This window comes from Mustela nivalis, assembly GCF_964662115.1.
Source record: "Mustela nivalis genome assembly, chromosome: 4".
NCBI lineage: Eukaryota > Metazoa > Chordata > Mammalia > Carnivora > Mustelidae > Mustela > Mustela nivalis.
In genome coordinates, this window is record NC_139023.1 from 147,699,265 (window position 1) to 147,715,665 (window position 16,401).

Consider the following 16,401-nt stretch of genomic DNA (forward strand, 5'->3'; position numbering starts at 1 on the left):
CAACCAAAAGGCCCTGATAAAAAATGCCCTGATAAAAAATGAAGCATGTTGGAGGAGATGCAACAGGAGTGGGTAGAATGTACAACTCAGGCACTGGAGAAATATAACATAGAGAGGGACACTGTGGCCTATATGAAAAAGGAGTTTGACAAAGAATACAACCCCACCTGGGACTGCCTCATGGCGAGAAACTTCAGTAGTTATGTGACAAATGAAACCAAATGCTTCAACTACTTCTATCTGGGCCAAGTGGCTATTCTTCTGTTCAAGTCTGATTAAAACCATGAACTGTGTCACCCACCCAGCGATCCACCCAAAGACAAGGACTGCAGTCTAAATTTTAAATACTGAAATCTTCCATCTTGCCTAAGGGAACACCTTGATCTTTGAACCTTTATTGTGTTGTTTTGTATGAGACGTTCTCCGTATGAATTTGTTGTGATGATAAAACAGCAAAATAGCTTACCTTTGTATTTATTTTATTTTTTAAAAAAAGATTTTATTTATTTGACAGACAGAGATCACAAGTAGGCAGAGAGGCAGGCAGAGAGAGAGAGAAGGAAGCAGGCTCTCTGCTGAGCAGAGAGCCCAATGCAGGGCTGGATCCCAGGACCCTGGGATCACAACCTGAGCCGAAGGCAGAGGCTTTAACCCACTGAGCCACACACGCGCCCCTATTTTCTATTCCATACTTCTCTTCCTATGTTTATGCTACTCAAAATCCATTCCTTTCAAAAAATAATAAATATGCTCTTTTTCCAATATTGTACTGGAAGACCTTGTTAATGCAAAATGCAAAAAAAGGAAATAAAATAAATACCATGAAGGAATATGTATAATTGCCTTTTTTTTTATACATGACATGATTGTCTATGTAGAAAGCCCAAAAGAACCAACAAAGATTCTGAGAACTAATAAGAGATTATAGCAAGGTTTTAGAATATAAGGTTAATATATAGAAGTCAATTGCTTTCTAAGATACCAGCAATGAACAACTGGCATTTAAAATTAAAAACACATTACCATTTACATTAGCCCCTCCAAAAGTAAATACTTAAGTTTAAATCTAACAAAATATGTATAAACTCCATATAAGGAAAACTATGAAACTCTGTGATTAAAATCAAAGAACTAAATAAATGGAGAGATATTCCATATTCATGTACAGGAAGACCTAATATTTATTAAAATGTCAGTTCTTTACAACTTGATCTGTAGATTTAGAGCAATCTCAATCAAAATCTCAGCCAGTGGGCACCTGGATGGCTCAGTGGGTTAAAGCCTCTGCCTTCGGCTCAGGTCATGATCCAGGGTTCTGGGATCAAGCCCCACATTGGGCTCTCTGCTCTGCAGGGAGCCTGCTTCCCTTCCTCTCTCTCTGCCTGCCTGTCTGCCTGCTTGTGATCTCTGTTTGTCAAATAAATAAATAAAATCTTCTTAAAAAACATCTCAGCCAGTTATTTTGTGAGTATGAAAAACTGATTCTAACACTTGATGAGCTGGATTTCATCAAAATAAACATTTCTGCTCTATGAAAGAGAGATCAAGAAAATGAAAAGAAAAACCACAGAATGGGAGAAAATATTTGCAAAAGATGCTCTTGATGAAATATCCAAAATGTGTGAAGAGGTCTTAAAACTCAACAATATAGGACACCAACAACCAATTAAAAAATGGGCCAGGGGCATCTGGATGGTTCAGTCAGTTATGAAATCAACTCTTGATTTCATCTCGGGTCATGATCTCAGAGTGGTGAATTCAAGCCCTGCATTGGGCTCCACACTCAGTGAGGAGTTGGAGCCTGCTTGAGATTCTCTCCCTCTCTCTTTGCCCCTCCCCCTGCTTGTGTGGACTCTGTCTCTAAAATAAATAAAGAAATCTTAAGTAAAATAAAAAATGGGCCGAAGATCTTAATAAACACCTCTCCAAAAAAGATATATGGATGTAAAACAAACATTGGAAAGTTGTCAACATCATACATCATTAAGGAATTGCAAATTAAAACAATAATAAAATACCACTGTACATGTATTTGATGAATAAGAATGGAAACACTGACAACATTAAATGCTGTGGTGGATACGGAGTGATAGGAACACTCATTCATTGATAGTAAGAATGCAAAATGGTATAGCTACTTAAGAAGATAGTTTGGCAGTTTCTCATAAAACTAAATATACTCTTACCACATGATATAACAATTTCACTCCTTGATATTTGCCCAAATGAATTAAAAACTTATATCCACACAGGGGCATCTGGGTGGCTCAGTTGGTTAAGAGTCCTACTCTTGGTTTCAGCTCAGGTCATAATCTCGGGGTCTTGAGATAGAGCCCTGAGTCAGGTTCCATGCTCATCAAGGAGTTTGCTTGAGATTCTCTTCCTCTTTGTCTCCCTCTGCTCCTTCCTCTTCTGTGCCCCTCACTCTGCCCATCCCCACTTCCCTCTGTGTCTTTCTCAAATAAATAAATAAATAAAAACATATCCATACATACACAGAAAAACTACATACAAATGTTTATAATAGCTTTATTCATAATTGCCAAAACTTGGAAGCAACTAAGATGTCCTTCAGTGGGTGAATGGATAAAGAAACTCTGGTACATCCAGACAATGGAATATTATTCAGTACTAAAAAGAAATTGGCTACCAAGCCATGAAAAGCCATGGAGGGACCTTAAATACATATTAATAAGTGACAGAAGCTAATCTGAAAAGACTACATACTACATGATTCCAGCTACAAGGCAAAATTATGGAGAGTAAAAAGAAATCAGTAATTGGCAGGAATAGGAGGAATAACAAAGTAAATAGTTTTAAGACAGTGAAAATACTTTGTATGGCATTATAATAATATTTAAATGTCACTACATATTTGTCCAAATCCATAGAATGTACAACACCAAGAGTAAACCACAAAATAAACTATGGTGTTTGGGCTATTATGATGTCTCAGTGTAGGTCTGTCAATTATAACAAATGTGCCCCATAGTGAGAAATATTGATAATGGGGGCTGTGCGTATCTGGGAGTGGGGAATGTATACGAAATCTCTGTGCTCCCTCTCAGTTTTGTGGTGAACCTTAAACTACAGCAAAAAAATTAAGTCTTAAAAAATTATATATAAATCAAGATGGATTTCTAACAAAAGAGTTCAACTAACCCAATGAAAGGTAAAAAAGACACAAAGGAATGAGCACCAGAGAAAATATATAAGATAATGGCAGACTTAAGCATTGATGTTTTAATAATTATCTTAAAAGTAAATAGTTTAATTACCAAAATATGAATACTGTTACAAAAAATTAAAATAATTACCCAATTATATGCTATTAAAAGAAACTCAGTTAAAATTCCATGACATAGTTCAGTTAAAAGGAAAATGATAGAAAAAGATAAATGACACAAACAATAATTTAAAATAAAAATGAGTAATAATATTACAATATTTAGAATAATAGGTGGGAGTGGCTATATCAATATGTGATAAAGCAAACATCAGAATAAAGGAAATTACTGGAAGTAGAGAGTACTAGAATTTCATAATGGAAAAAAATATAATCTACCAGGAAGACATAATAATCCTAAATGGGTAAATACCAGAAAACAGAGATTCAAAATATTGAAACAAAACCTGAAGGAGGTGACAGAAAAAGAAAAAAAATCCTCAATTACAGTTAAAAACTTCAGTGCTCTCTTTCAGCTACTAATAATAGTATTGGACAAAAAAATCAGCTAGAATATAGAAATTTCAATGACACAGTCAGCCAACAGACTCTAATTGGTATATATAGAACACTCCATCCAGTAACAGAAGATGCATTCTTCTCAGGTTCACATGAAACATTTACCAAGATAAATCGTACCTGTTTGGACAAACAACAAATTTAAAAGAACTGAAATCATACAAAACATGTTCTTTGACCACGATGAAATCAAACTAGAATCAGTAATAGAAAGACAAAAGAAGCATATCTGAACACATGGAAATGAAACAATACACTTCTAAGTAATCTACAGGTAAAAATAGATACCTCAAAGGAAATAAAAATTACATATAAATAAATAAAAATGCAAAGACAACACATCAAAATATGTGAGATCCATATATCACAGTGCTAAGAGGGAAGTTCATAGCACAGAAGCTTAAATTAAGAAATAGTAAAAAAAAAATCTCAAGCCAATCTCTCAAATTCCTACCTCCAGAAACTAGAAACAGAAAAGCAATATGAACCCAAAGCAAGCAGTTAGAAGGAAATAAAGATAAGAGCTAATAAGTGAAATTGAAAATAGGAAAATAATAGGGGGAAAAAAACTGGTTCCTCAAAAAAAATGATTAAAATTGATAAATTACTAGCAAGTTTAACAAATATTTAAAAAGAGAAGATATAAATGACCAATATTTTTAAAAATCTTCTTTAAAAAGAAGATTATCCTATAGATCTTGCAGACATCAAAGAGCTAATAAAGAATATTAAAAATCATTTTCATACTCATAAATTTGACAACTGAATCAAAATGAGCCAACTCCTCAAAAATCACACTTCTAAAATGCAACTAATGTAATATAGGTAATGTGGAATAACTATAAACATTAAATAAACTGAATTTGTAATTAACTCCCTCCTAAATCTCCTGGACCTCACGATTTTAGTAGAGAATTCCGCGAAATACTTAAGAAGAATTAACATCAGTTTTACACATCTTCCATGAAATAGAAAAAGGAAGGGATACTTTTCAACTCATTGTATGAGGTCAATATTATCCCAATACCAAAAAGACAAAGAAAGTAGAGAGGGCAAAACTACAGACCAAAATCTCTCATAATTTAAGTTGCAAGAAACTTCAACAAAATATTAGCAAATAGAATACAACACTATATAAAAAGAATCATATGCCATGATCCAGTGGTATTTATTCTAAGTATGCAAGATTGGCTCAACATTCAAAACAATTAATGTAATACACGAAATCACATTTTTAAGGAAAAAAAATATATGATCATATCAGTTGATGCAGAAATAGTGTTTGCCAAATCCAACACCCATTTATGCAAAACAAAACAAAACAAAACAAAAATCTCAGCAAGCAAGATGAAAGCAGAGGGGAAGAACTATCTCAACTGGATAAAGAGCATTTACAAAACCACAGATAACATTATACTTAATTGTGAAAGACGAATACTTTCCCCCTAAGATCAGGAACAAGGCAAGGATGTCTCATCACTCCTATTTAACATATATTGGAAGATTTAGTCACTGCAATAATGACAGAAGAAAAGAAATATAGTATACAATTTGAAAGAAAGAAATAAAACCATCTCTATTTGCAGATGGTATGAAAATCCCAAGGAATCTACAAAATAAATAATAATAATAATAATAATGCACTCAACAATGTTTCAGAAAGAAGGTGAACTGACATAAGTCAATCTCATTTCTAATACTTAAATATAAAGATACCAAAATTAAAAGTACAATACCATTTACAGTGACTCCAAAGTACATGAAGAAATTAAGTATAAACTTAAAACATGTACAGGATCTGTATGCTAAAAATAACAAAATACTAATGAAAGAAATCAAAGGGGATCTAAAAAAAAAATGGAAAGGAGTCTTGAGTTCAAGACTCAACATAAAGATGTCAATCACCACCAAATTGTCTTTCCATTTAATGCCATTTCTATCAAAATCCCAGCAAGTTTTTTTGTGGCTATTGACAAGTTTATTCTAAAAATTATATAGAAATGTGCAGGCCCTAGAATAGCTAAAATGATCTTGACAAAAAAAATATGAAGTATAGGAATAACTGTCCCCCAAATTAAGGTATATTGTATAGCCATGGTTTTCAGGACATTGTGGTATTGGTGGAGGAATAGATACATACATCAATGGAATAGAAGAGAGGATCCAGACCCACACAAATATGCTCACCTAATTTTTGACATCAATTCAAAGCAATTTAATGGAGAAGGGACAGTCTTTCAACAAGGGATGTTGGAGCAATTGGACATCTAAAGCAAACAATATGAACCTCTTTGTCACAGTAGATTGAGGGCAAAACACAAAATGTGAAACTATTCAATTCTTAGGGGAAAAGAAGAGAATTGTCAAGATCTAAGATGAAGTAAAAAGCCCTTAAACTTAACACAAAAAGCACAGTCCATTAGAGAAAAAATAATAAATTTTACTTCATCAAAATTAAAAACGTTTGCTATGCAAAAGACCTTGTGAAGAAGATGAAAATATAAGCTCCATCTTTGGAGGAAATATTTGCAAACTACATATTTGACAAAGGAGTAGTATCCTAAATATATAAAGAACTCTCAAAATCAACATTTTTTAAAAGTCCAGTTAGACAATGGCAAAACTCATGAACACTGAAAAGGATATACAAAAGAAAAGATATCCAACATCCCTAGGCATCAAGGAATTGCAAATCAAGACTGCAAAGCAGTTTCACTACACACCTATCAGAATGGCAAAAATAGGAAATGTTGAAAACAACAGCTGCTGGTGAGAATATGAAAAAGCTGGAGCACTCACACATTGCTGGTGGAAATGTAAAATTGTACAGCCACTCTGAAAAGAAGTTTGGCAGTTTCTTACAAGACTAAAAATGCAATGACCACATAGCCTAGTGATGGCAGTCTTCAGCATTTATTCCAGAGAAATAAAAAATTATGTTTACCTAATAACCCATACACAAACATCCATAGCAGTTTATTCATAATGGTCCAAAACTGGAATCAGCCCAGATGTCCTTTTACAGGTAATCAGTATACCATAATACATCCAATGCCATGGAATGCTACTCAGCAATAAAAAGAATGAACTATTGATACACACAACACAACAGTTTAGAAAATCTCTGGTGAATTTTGCTAGGGGAGAAATATCAATCCAAAAAGTTTACTACTGTATGATTCAAGTTATATAACACTTTTGAAATGACAACATTTCATAAATGGAAACAGACTAGTGGTTTTCAGATATATGGAAATGCGGGCATAGGGCAGGGGGTGGCGGGACGGAAGTGGCTTTGCTATAAATGTAACATGAGGGATCTTCATGATGATGGTTTAATATTTTAACTGTGGTTACGGACACCCAAACATAAATGATGATAAAGTTGTATAGAACACATACACATGCACAAATGAGTACAAGTAATTAACTGAGGAAATCTGAATAAGACCAGCAAATTACGTATTCTGCTTGTGATATGACACTATCGTTCTGCTAATGTTATCATTGTGGGGAATTCCGTAAAGAGCATGTGGGATCTCCGCATTATTTCTTAAACTTCAAGTGACTCTGTAATTATATCGAAAAAAAATTCAATGAAAAATAAAAGCACTCAGTAAAAAAAAAAAAAAAAAAAAAAAAAAAAAAAAAAAAGGTAGATATTCTGGGAGGATATAAAGAAAACTGCAAATGTCTGCTTTTAGCTAACTTAAGTCTTTGAAAGACATTTAAGTCTTATGAAATGAATTTAAACCAATTCAACGTTTAATGAGCTAAGTATTGCAGAAGCCAGAAATGGGTATGAATTTTGCCTTCAAGAACTCTTCTCTACCAATGCTTCTATCTTTACATCTCTATCTTTTCTCACTAAACTTTTTCAAATAGCTTTCTGCTCTTGGGTTGTATGCCTTTGTGTGCACAGAGCTCTTCTCAGTTCCAATGGACTCTGTCCTCACCCTTCTTCTGAAAAGTCTGTGGAAGACATGATCACAGTGACTTTCTAATTGCCAAATCTGAAGGTACAACAAACAATGTTATGTGAAAAAGCCTGGAATAAGTTTCATCAATTATAACAAATGTACCACTTTGTTGGAACATGTTGCTAATGGAAGAGATTGTGCATGTGTTTGACAGGGAATATATGGGAACTCTCTGCACCTCCCTTTTAATTTTGCTGTGAACCTAAAACTGCTGTTAAAAAAAAAAAAAAAGAAGAAGAAGAAGAAGAAAGAAGTCTTTTTAAAAACAAAACATAATATATAACAACAGCAACAAAAATCCTGGAATATTTATGAAAATATTTTTCTGAAGACAACACGGACAATTTTTATATATCCTAATTTTTGCTTTTTCCTAAGTTTTACATTAAGCAGAAAAGGAGGAGGGAGTAGAGAAGGAAGAGAAAGAGAACGAGAAAAATTATCCATAATATATGTGTGCATAAGCATTTCAAACGCAAATAAGTCACAATATCTTTATATTTCCAAAATGAAATCATGCAACAAATGTGTTTGGGTATTCAGAATATCATGACAATCCTTCCCTTTTTAAATATTTTCATCAGTGTCACTTGTAAAAACTGTCTAATTCCTCCATTTAGTTTACCATAGTGAAATCAACCAGCCCTCATTGTTTTTTATTTTTATGTTTTTAACATTGTTTAGCATTGAGGTTGTTTATGATACGATGTTTATGACAATAAATATCTTCGTAGCTAAATCTTTGGTACATTGGCAGTGATTTCCTGAGGATATATACATTTTTAAAGTTTATTTTCAGGGTTTTTAAAAAAGATTTTATCTATGTATTTGAGAGAAAGCCAGCAGGAGCTGAGGGAGGGGCAGAAGGAGATGGAGAAGCAGACTCCCCGCTGAGCAGGGAGCCTGATGCCAGCTGGATCCAAGGACCCTGAGATCATGACCTGAGCCAATGGCAGAGACTTAACCATCTGAGCCACGCAGGCACCACTATTTTCTGTTTTTACTAAAAGTTGACAAACAGCCAATTTATCCACCACTTTGCCAACTTTGGAGATTATAACTAGAGGGGGAAAATATCTTTGCTAATTTATAGGCAAAAAAGATTTGTCACTGTGGTTGTAATTTGCATTCTTTTGTTTATGAGATAAAACTGATTTTTTAAAAAATCTTTTTTAGACCAACAGACCTGATGGGTACTCTGTCCTTTCCTATAGCTTTCCAAGGGCTGATTTTATACCAAAACTATTCAACTTCCTCATATATATTGCAGACATTTTCTCCCACTTTGCCCTTTTAACCCTGTTTATTATGGGTTTTGACATTCAGGCATTTTAACAAAATGTGTTGTCAAAACGAAGTAACAGATGTTATAGCTAGTGAAACTATGGGTCATTTGTTTTTTTTCCTTTTCTCATTTTTCTACAAAGAATACACTTTTTTGGTGTATATTGAAAAAGAAATCAGTCACAATGAGAATATTATATACAGAAAATTAAATGCTAATAAAACTGTATCAGAAGAAATTGTAGCTTTTGGTGGTTTTCTTATTACACGTGAACTAATGAGGGTAGGTAAACTGGACATTCAACCTCAGATACCAAAAAAAAAGAAACAAGACCCTAGCCAGCAAAAAGAAAATTCTAATTATAATGAATTTAAAGGGAAAATACAGTAAAGTTGACTTAAAATGGTTATCAAATCTGGTTCGTGTGAAATTTCACCAAGAAAACAGACAGTAAATAACAATAGAAATAATAATGAGAATAAATAAGTTATGAGGATGAAAAAGTACAGCATAAGGAATATACAATAATATTGTAATAACTTTGTATGGTGACAGATGGTGGCTAAATTTATGATGGTGAGCATTGTGTAACATGCAGAATTGTCAAGTTCCTATGTTGTACACCTGAAATTAATATAACTTTGTATGTCAACTATACCTCAATAAAAATAAACTAAATATTAAAAATGAAACCATAAAAAATGAAAAAAATCACAAGGGTAAGGACATATAAAAACGATTTTCTAAACTATAAGATAATTCTCCACAAAACTCCTTATTTAAATATTTGAAATTAAAGTTGAAATGAGTAGTCTTCTTGGAAAATACAAATGCCCCACGTTGAATACAAATTCATGCCTTAAAATCTTAAATAAGACATTCATCAGACAATAAATAGGAAGAGTTTTATCAGAGGATGACTTCCTACAGAAGCGTCGAGTCCAGACAGTTTCATAGACAATGTTTCTCAAGTCATCGAGAAACAGACAATCCTTATTTGAAGTGTTTAAGAGCACAGACAAAGGCAAAGATTATTTTTAAATTACTTTCAATAACACTTATGAATGTAAGTGCAAAAATATTAAATCAAACATTAACAAGTTAAATGCTGGATCCACTAAAATAAAGAACTCCCCAGATTAATGCCAGAAAGGTTTAAACTAGGAATTCAAGGAGAATTCAAGATTGAGAGATAGGTTGACAGATATGATTATGTTAACATGACAACATAAATCACACAGTCATTTTCAGAGATGCAAAAGCAGAACTTAATAAAAGTCAATATCTAGTGGAGGAGATCAAGAAGAAATACTTTCAGGAAAGCATGGAAAGAAACTGACAAAACAGGATGAAAGATCTGCCTGAAACTAACAGCAACACTAAACTGAAAAGTGAAATAATAATCACATTATAATCAAATAGAGAAACAAGGTAGAGATGCCTACACGTGCAGTTTGACTTATTATTGCTCTGAAAGGACTAGCCAAGACAAAGGTATTGAAAAAGAGCAGTTAGTATCAGAAAAAAGGAGACAACAGGAAAACCTAAGAGAAGTGACTGGAAAACAATGGCTCCTCGCTGGAGTACTGATTGCTTGGGTAAGCACGTTATGAGAGGTGTTGTGGACGAAAGCATACTGCAATACCAGGAAGGTATTTTGCGCATGATAGACTGAAATGTAAAGTTTATAGGGAGGGACAAAAGACCCAGAAGAACAAAGTCACAAGACTGACACTGACTTCAAGACAATAATCAGGACAGTGTGGGGCTGATGCAAGAAGAGACAAGTAGATCAATGGAGCAGAATAAAGAGCCCAGAAATAAACCCATATGAAGACAGTCAACTGATCTTTGACAAAGGAGTAAGCACAATTTGGTGGAGAAAGGGCAGTGTGTCCAACAAAAAGTGCTAGAACAACAGGATATCCACATGTGAAAGCATTAGTGTGGACACAGAGCGTGTCTACACTTCCATAAACATTAACTTGAAATGGATTATAAACCTAACTTTAAAATTCAAACCTGTAAACTTCTAGAAGATAATGCAAGAGAGAGTCTAGGTGACTTAGGGTTTGACAATGAGTTTTTGGATAAACATGGTAAATTTGAGGACTTGGGAGTAATTAAGGAAGAGACAGAGCCATAAGGAGTAATAACATATAAGAAGTCATTCATAGACTGCATTAGAGAGGAAGTCCTTTCCAAAAGGGACTTTCCAGAGCCAGTGACACATGTCATCACCAGAAAAGGAATGAGGCCAAGGACCTCCTAGGAAAAAAAGGGACATCAGAGAAGGGGCTACTTGTCCACGTGATGTCGCTCAGCAGCACAGTGGGAAGTCTCTGGGTCAGAGATCTCTGAAGGGCAGCAGCAGTGTTTGGTCTTTTATAGCTACATGGTTTGTCTTGTTTATGATTACTGGATGTTAGATGAAGTTTCACAGGGTATGCAAAATAGGTAGGCTCTGAATGGCTAGCAATGTTTATTTGGATTGTGTTTAAAATGATTTCATGTGTAAGAGTTTGTGTTTTGTGCCCATGGGCTTTGAGCTGATAGTCTCAGCCTGTTGTGAATCAGAAACAGCCTGGGTCCATTTTAAGCCAGCATGACTATCAGGCTCATTTATACAACATCAGTGAAAGAAAACATTGATAACTTGGACTTCATTAAAATTAGAGACCCTTCCTTTCAAAAGACAATTTTAAGAGAATGAAAAGATAAAACACTGCCTGGGAGAGAATATTTGCAAGACATTTATCTGATAAAGGATTTGTGTCCAAAATAAATTTAAGAAACATAAAACTCAACAACCAATCAGTTGAAAATGGCAAGAGATCTGAGCAGATACATCACTAAGTACACGTGATGTAATGAACACTGAGTGTTATATGCAACTGATGAATCAGTAAGTTCTACCTCCAAAACTAAAAAAAAAAAAAAAAGAATACATAGAGATGGTAAATAAGCATTTGAAAACGCATTCCACATCATATGTCATCATCTGTCATTAGAGAATTACAAATTAAATCAATAGTGAGATACCACAGCACGTATATTAGAATGGCTAAGATCTAAAAAATGGACAGCCCTCAGTGGTTTGGTGGATGTGGTGTCTCACTGCTGGTGAGAATGCAAAATGATACAGTCCCTTTGGAAGACAGTTTGAGAGTTTTTTACAAAACCAAACATACTCTTACCATCCAAACCAGTAATTATACTTCTTGGTATATCACCAAATGAGTTGAAAAGATGTCCACATGAAAATGTGTGCACAAATGTTTTTTAGCAGCTTTGTTCATAACTGCCAAAACTTGGAAGCAACCATGATGTCCTTCAATGACTGAATGGATAAACAAATTGTGATATATCCATACAATTCAACATTACTTGCACTGGAAATAAATGAGCTACCAAGTCACGGGAAGGCATGGGGGATCCCTAAGTGCGTATGTCTTAGTGAAAGTAGCCTGTCTGAAAGAACTACCTAGTGTATGATTCCAGCTGTGTGGCATTCTGGATAACCAGAACTATAGAGACAATGAAAACATCAGTGATTGCCCATATTCCTATTTGCAGTCCAAGAGTTTGCTAGTTTTAACGAGTAGATATTAATTTTCCTTCCTTCATCATGGGCAAAAATTGAAACATGGAGAGTTCCCAGAGTTCTGAGATTGCCTTTCTTTAGTTCAGACACAGTTGCTCTATATACAATTAGAAATTCCCCAAAGATTGTGGCATGTTTCTAAGACTAGCACTAATACTTATAAATTCTGCCCACTGTTCCTAATTTATGCCATACTTCCCTCATGTTTCCTAGAATAGCAATAATTTTAAGCTACCATCTGAAAATCCATAGCCTGCATACAGAACAGGCTAATTCTTTTTTTGTTTAAGATCTTAATTTATTTATTTGAGAGAGATAAAGGGGTGGGGAAAGAGTAGAGGAAAGAGGACAAGCAGGCTCCCTGCTGAGCACAGAGCGGACACAGGGCTCTCCATCCCAGGACTCTGAGCCAAAATCAAGAGTTGGATTCTTAACTGACTGAGCCACCCAGGCGCCCCAGGACATGCTGATTCTTACAAGCTTTATTCTGTTCTTAATAATGTAGCTTAACATTGGAAAGGGTATGTGCTACGGTGAGTGCTGTGAATTGTGTAAGACTGATAATTCACAGATCTGTATCCTGAAACAAATAATACATTATATGTTAATTTAAAAAAAATACTGTAGCTTGAGATACATTCTAGCTCCAAGGGACTCATACACTTTATGGGCTTTTATTTGGAATCCTTCTCATCCACCTGCTGGGTTGCAAATGTATGGGAGACATGTCTCTACTTTTACCTACCCATGGCCAAAGAAATTCCAGTCATGCCAACTGACTCAAGTCCCCTTACTTCCAGTGTGAAGGATCTTCTCCTAAAAGACTAACCTCTGGCATGATGTATGCCTCAAAATTCAACTAAGACCTTGTTCCTTACACTCAGTCAGTAGTCTGGGTCCTCACAGGTCAGGATTTAACACTAAGGACTGCGGATGTTCAGCCCCACAGCTGCTATTTCCAGAGGAAAGCATTTAGAAGATTTCACATGCTGATGGAATACAGCGAAGAGCTAACATTGTTAGATGTTCAGACTATCGTATTTTCTTGATGGGTGAGATTTTTCAATTGGGACCATACTGTCGAGACGAGAAAGCTTATGAGAGAGGAGTGTAGGACAAAAGAAATTGATTCTCGCTGTGAAAAAATGATTGAGCTCATTGCATTGGTAATTTTTTAGTGAAAGTGAAAAAGATTCTGTACAGAGACATTGCAAAGAGTGTGGGCTCGCCTCAATATGGATTCCCTTGCAGGCCCTGCTCTTTAAGAAGCATTCACATCAACTCCTCAGCCTCAGTTTTCTTCTCTAATAAATAGAAATATCAACATTACTTCAAAAGATTAAGTTCTCCATATTGTTCACACAACACACCATACATATCTTTCATTTAATGCACTGTGCTTTGTCTATTTTTTTTTTTACTTTTTTTTAAAATATTTTATTTATTTATTTGACAGACAGATCAGAAATAGAGAGGCAGGCAGAGAGAGAGGGGGAAGCAGGCTCCCCGCTGAGCAGAGAGCCTGATGCGGGGCTCGATCCCAGAACCCTGAGATCATGACTTGAGCTGAAGGCAGAGGCTTCGCCCCCTGAGCTACCCAGGTGCCCCTAATTGTCTGTTTATATACTTAGCTCCAGTGCCTGGTGTGAAATTCAGCAGATCATAGATCCTTAGTACATATTAGCAGACTTAAAAAGAACCGCTAGCGTATGTAAGTGAAAGTCTGCTGGAAACTTCAAGCTCCCAGAGAAAGAAAGCTGTATTATTTTCTTCTCTTCACTGAAATTACAGTAGCACTGCATTCCAAATGCAGTAACCTTGTGATTTATATTGCAGATGGCTTATCTTCGAAGACATGAATTTTTTTCTCTCTTAATGGAAATTACAATCTGTATTTCAGAGCACTTCACATTCCACCATTCAGTGCCAGGAGAAAGCTGTACGGGTAAGGTCAGTTCTAAGATGTGCAATAAAGTGAATTTAAGGTGCTATATAAATCTGTATTTCAAAGGGTAATTATTCCAGAGAACTTGGATCCGACTGGGTCAGAAGAGAGAACAAGTCTCCATCCTGTAAAGCCAGAGCCACCTTGATTTCCAAGCCTTTAGGTCCAACTCGAAGTGCTTGGTAGCTGGAAAGGGTTACAAAAGAACTCCTCTTCTGATGGTACGGATAAGTAGAAAGCACTTTCTTCATGAGCTAGTCCTCTACTAAGCAATTCACTTATTTCAGGTTTGGTAAGTGATCTCAAGACCAGAAGGTGGCACACACAATGGCGGTTTGGGGAAGTTTGAGCCTATGGGCCAGGAGCCATTTTTCTAGGTCTGGGATTCTACTTCCTGTAGATTTTGGGTGATGCCCAGAACTGATTCCAGAGCACAAAATTAATAAAATTTCCCAGCCTCAGAGTTCTTTCAAAGAGCTCTCTTGAGTTGCCATAGTAACGGAGGGGTTTTGGGGAGCAGGATCGAGAGGCCATGCCAGATACCGTTTGAGCTCCCAGCCCAGCCAGAACACAGGCAGTCAACTGGCTGCCGTCCCAGAGGACATTTTTGCTCTAGTAGGTATTTTGGAATTTTAGGGGCTCTTCCAGTGACTTCCTCATTGGCCTGGGTTCTCTGGGGAGGTTAATGACACAAGTCACAAGTCTGAGCCGCCGTCACCCGAGCATTGGTTCCTTCCCATGTCCTACTGGTGAGTTGATGACAACTATTTGGCAGGCTGTGGGCCCAGCGGAGCCCAGTGGATTCCATGTCGGCTTTTCGGCTGTAGCTATTTCAGGGTTTTTCACAGAACTTTTCCCTACTGTTGACTATATGGAGCAAAGGGGAAAGATGCAGAACGAGATAGGAAAAAGCCAGTTGATCTGACATCTTGGAAGGGAAAATTTCACAAATGAGACCTGCTGCTATTGTTCCTGGGTCATTATGGAGCCAGAGGACAATGACCAGGAAACAGCCTTAGGGATCTCATGCTCCCTCCATGTTAGGGATTGGAGATGCTGGCTGGAATGTTCTAGATCACACAGCCAAGGAACAGCAGCGCTGAGCAGAATCCTTGGCCTCCTGGCTCCAGAGGGTACTTTCTGCACTCGATAAAAAACTGCAGTGCCGTTTGTCATCTGATCAAAGTTAGACAGCATTCCGGAAATGCATGCCTTTTAAAATCTAACTGAAAAATACAAAACCTGGTACTGTGGATACATTCTCCTTTTCTCCTATCAAAATGAGATCATTATTTCAATTGGAAAGAAAACAGAAAAAAAGTTAAATACCATCCTCAAGGTGGTGCTTGTTCAGTAACTCTGAATCTTCCAAATTCTGAGGGACATCAATCCAAAGCATGCCTGAGAAAAAACAAACTGCACAGAAAAGGTATCCCTATTGAATTATCTTACTGACTATTTCTCTAAATTGAGTGGCACATCCCTCCCCTTAGAACAGTGAATGCTATCTTGCTTCTCTTTCACTGTACCACATTTCTCCTTTTTTCAAATACAGAAGCATAATCAGAAAATACACAACGTTTCTAATGTTAGGAATAGCTGATCTCTGATTCTATTGCCCAATTTTATTTAAAATGTATGCTTTCTTTTCTCAGAGACTTTTCAGAATATGGTAGATTTGGAACTTTCATAATAGGACCAGGGGCGACGGGGTTTCCACAAAACATTTTTCCAACTCATGAAGATGGTGAAAGAAGCTGAAATACGTAGGTTTGCCAGATTTCACAAATAAAAAAGAAGCTGAAATACGTAGGTTTGCCAGAGTTCACAAATAAAAAAGAA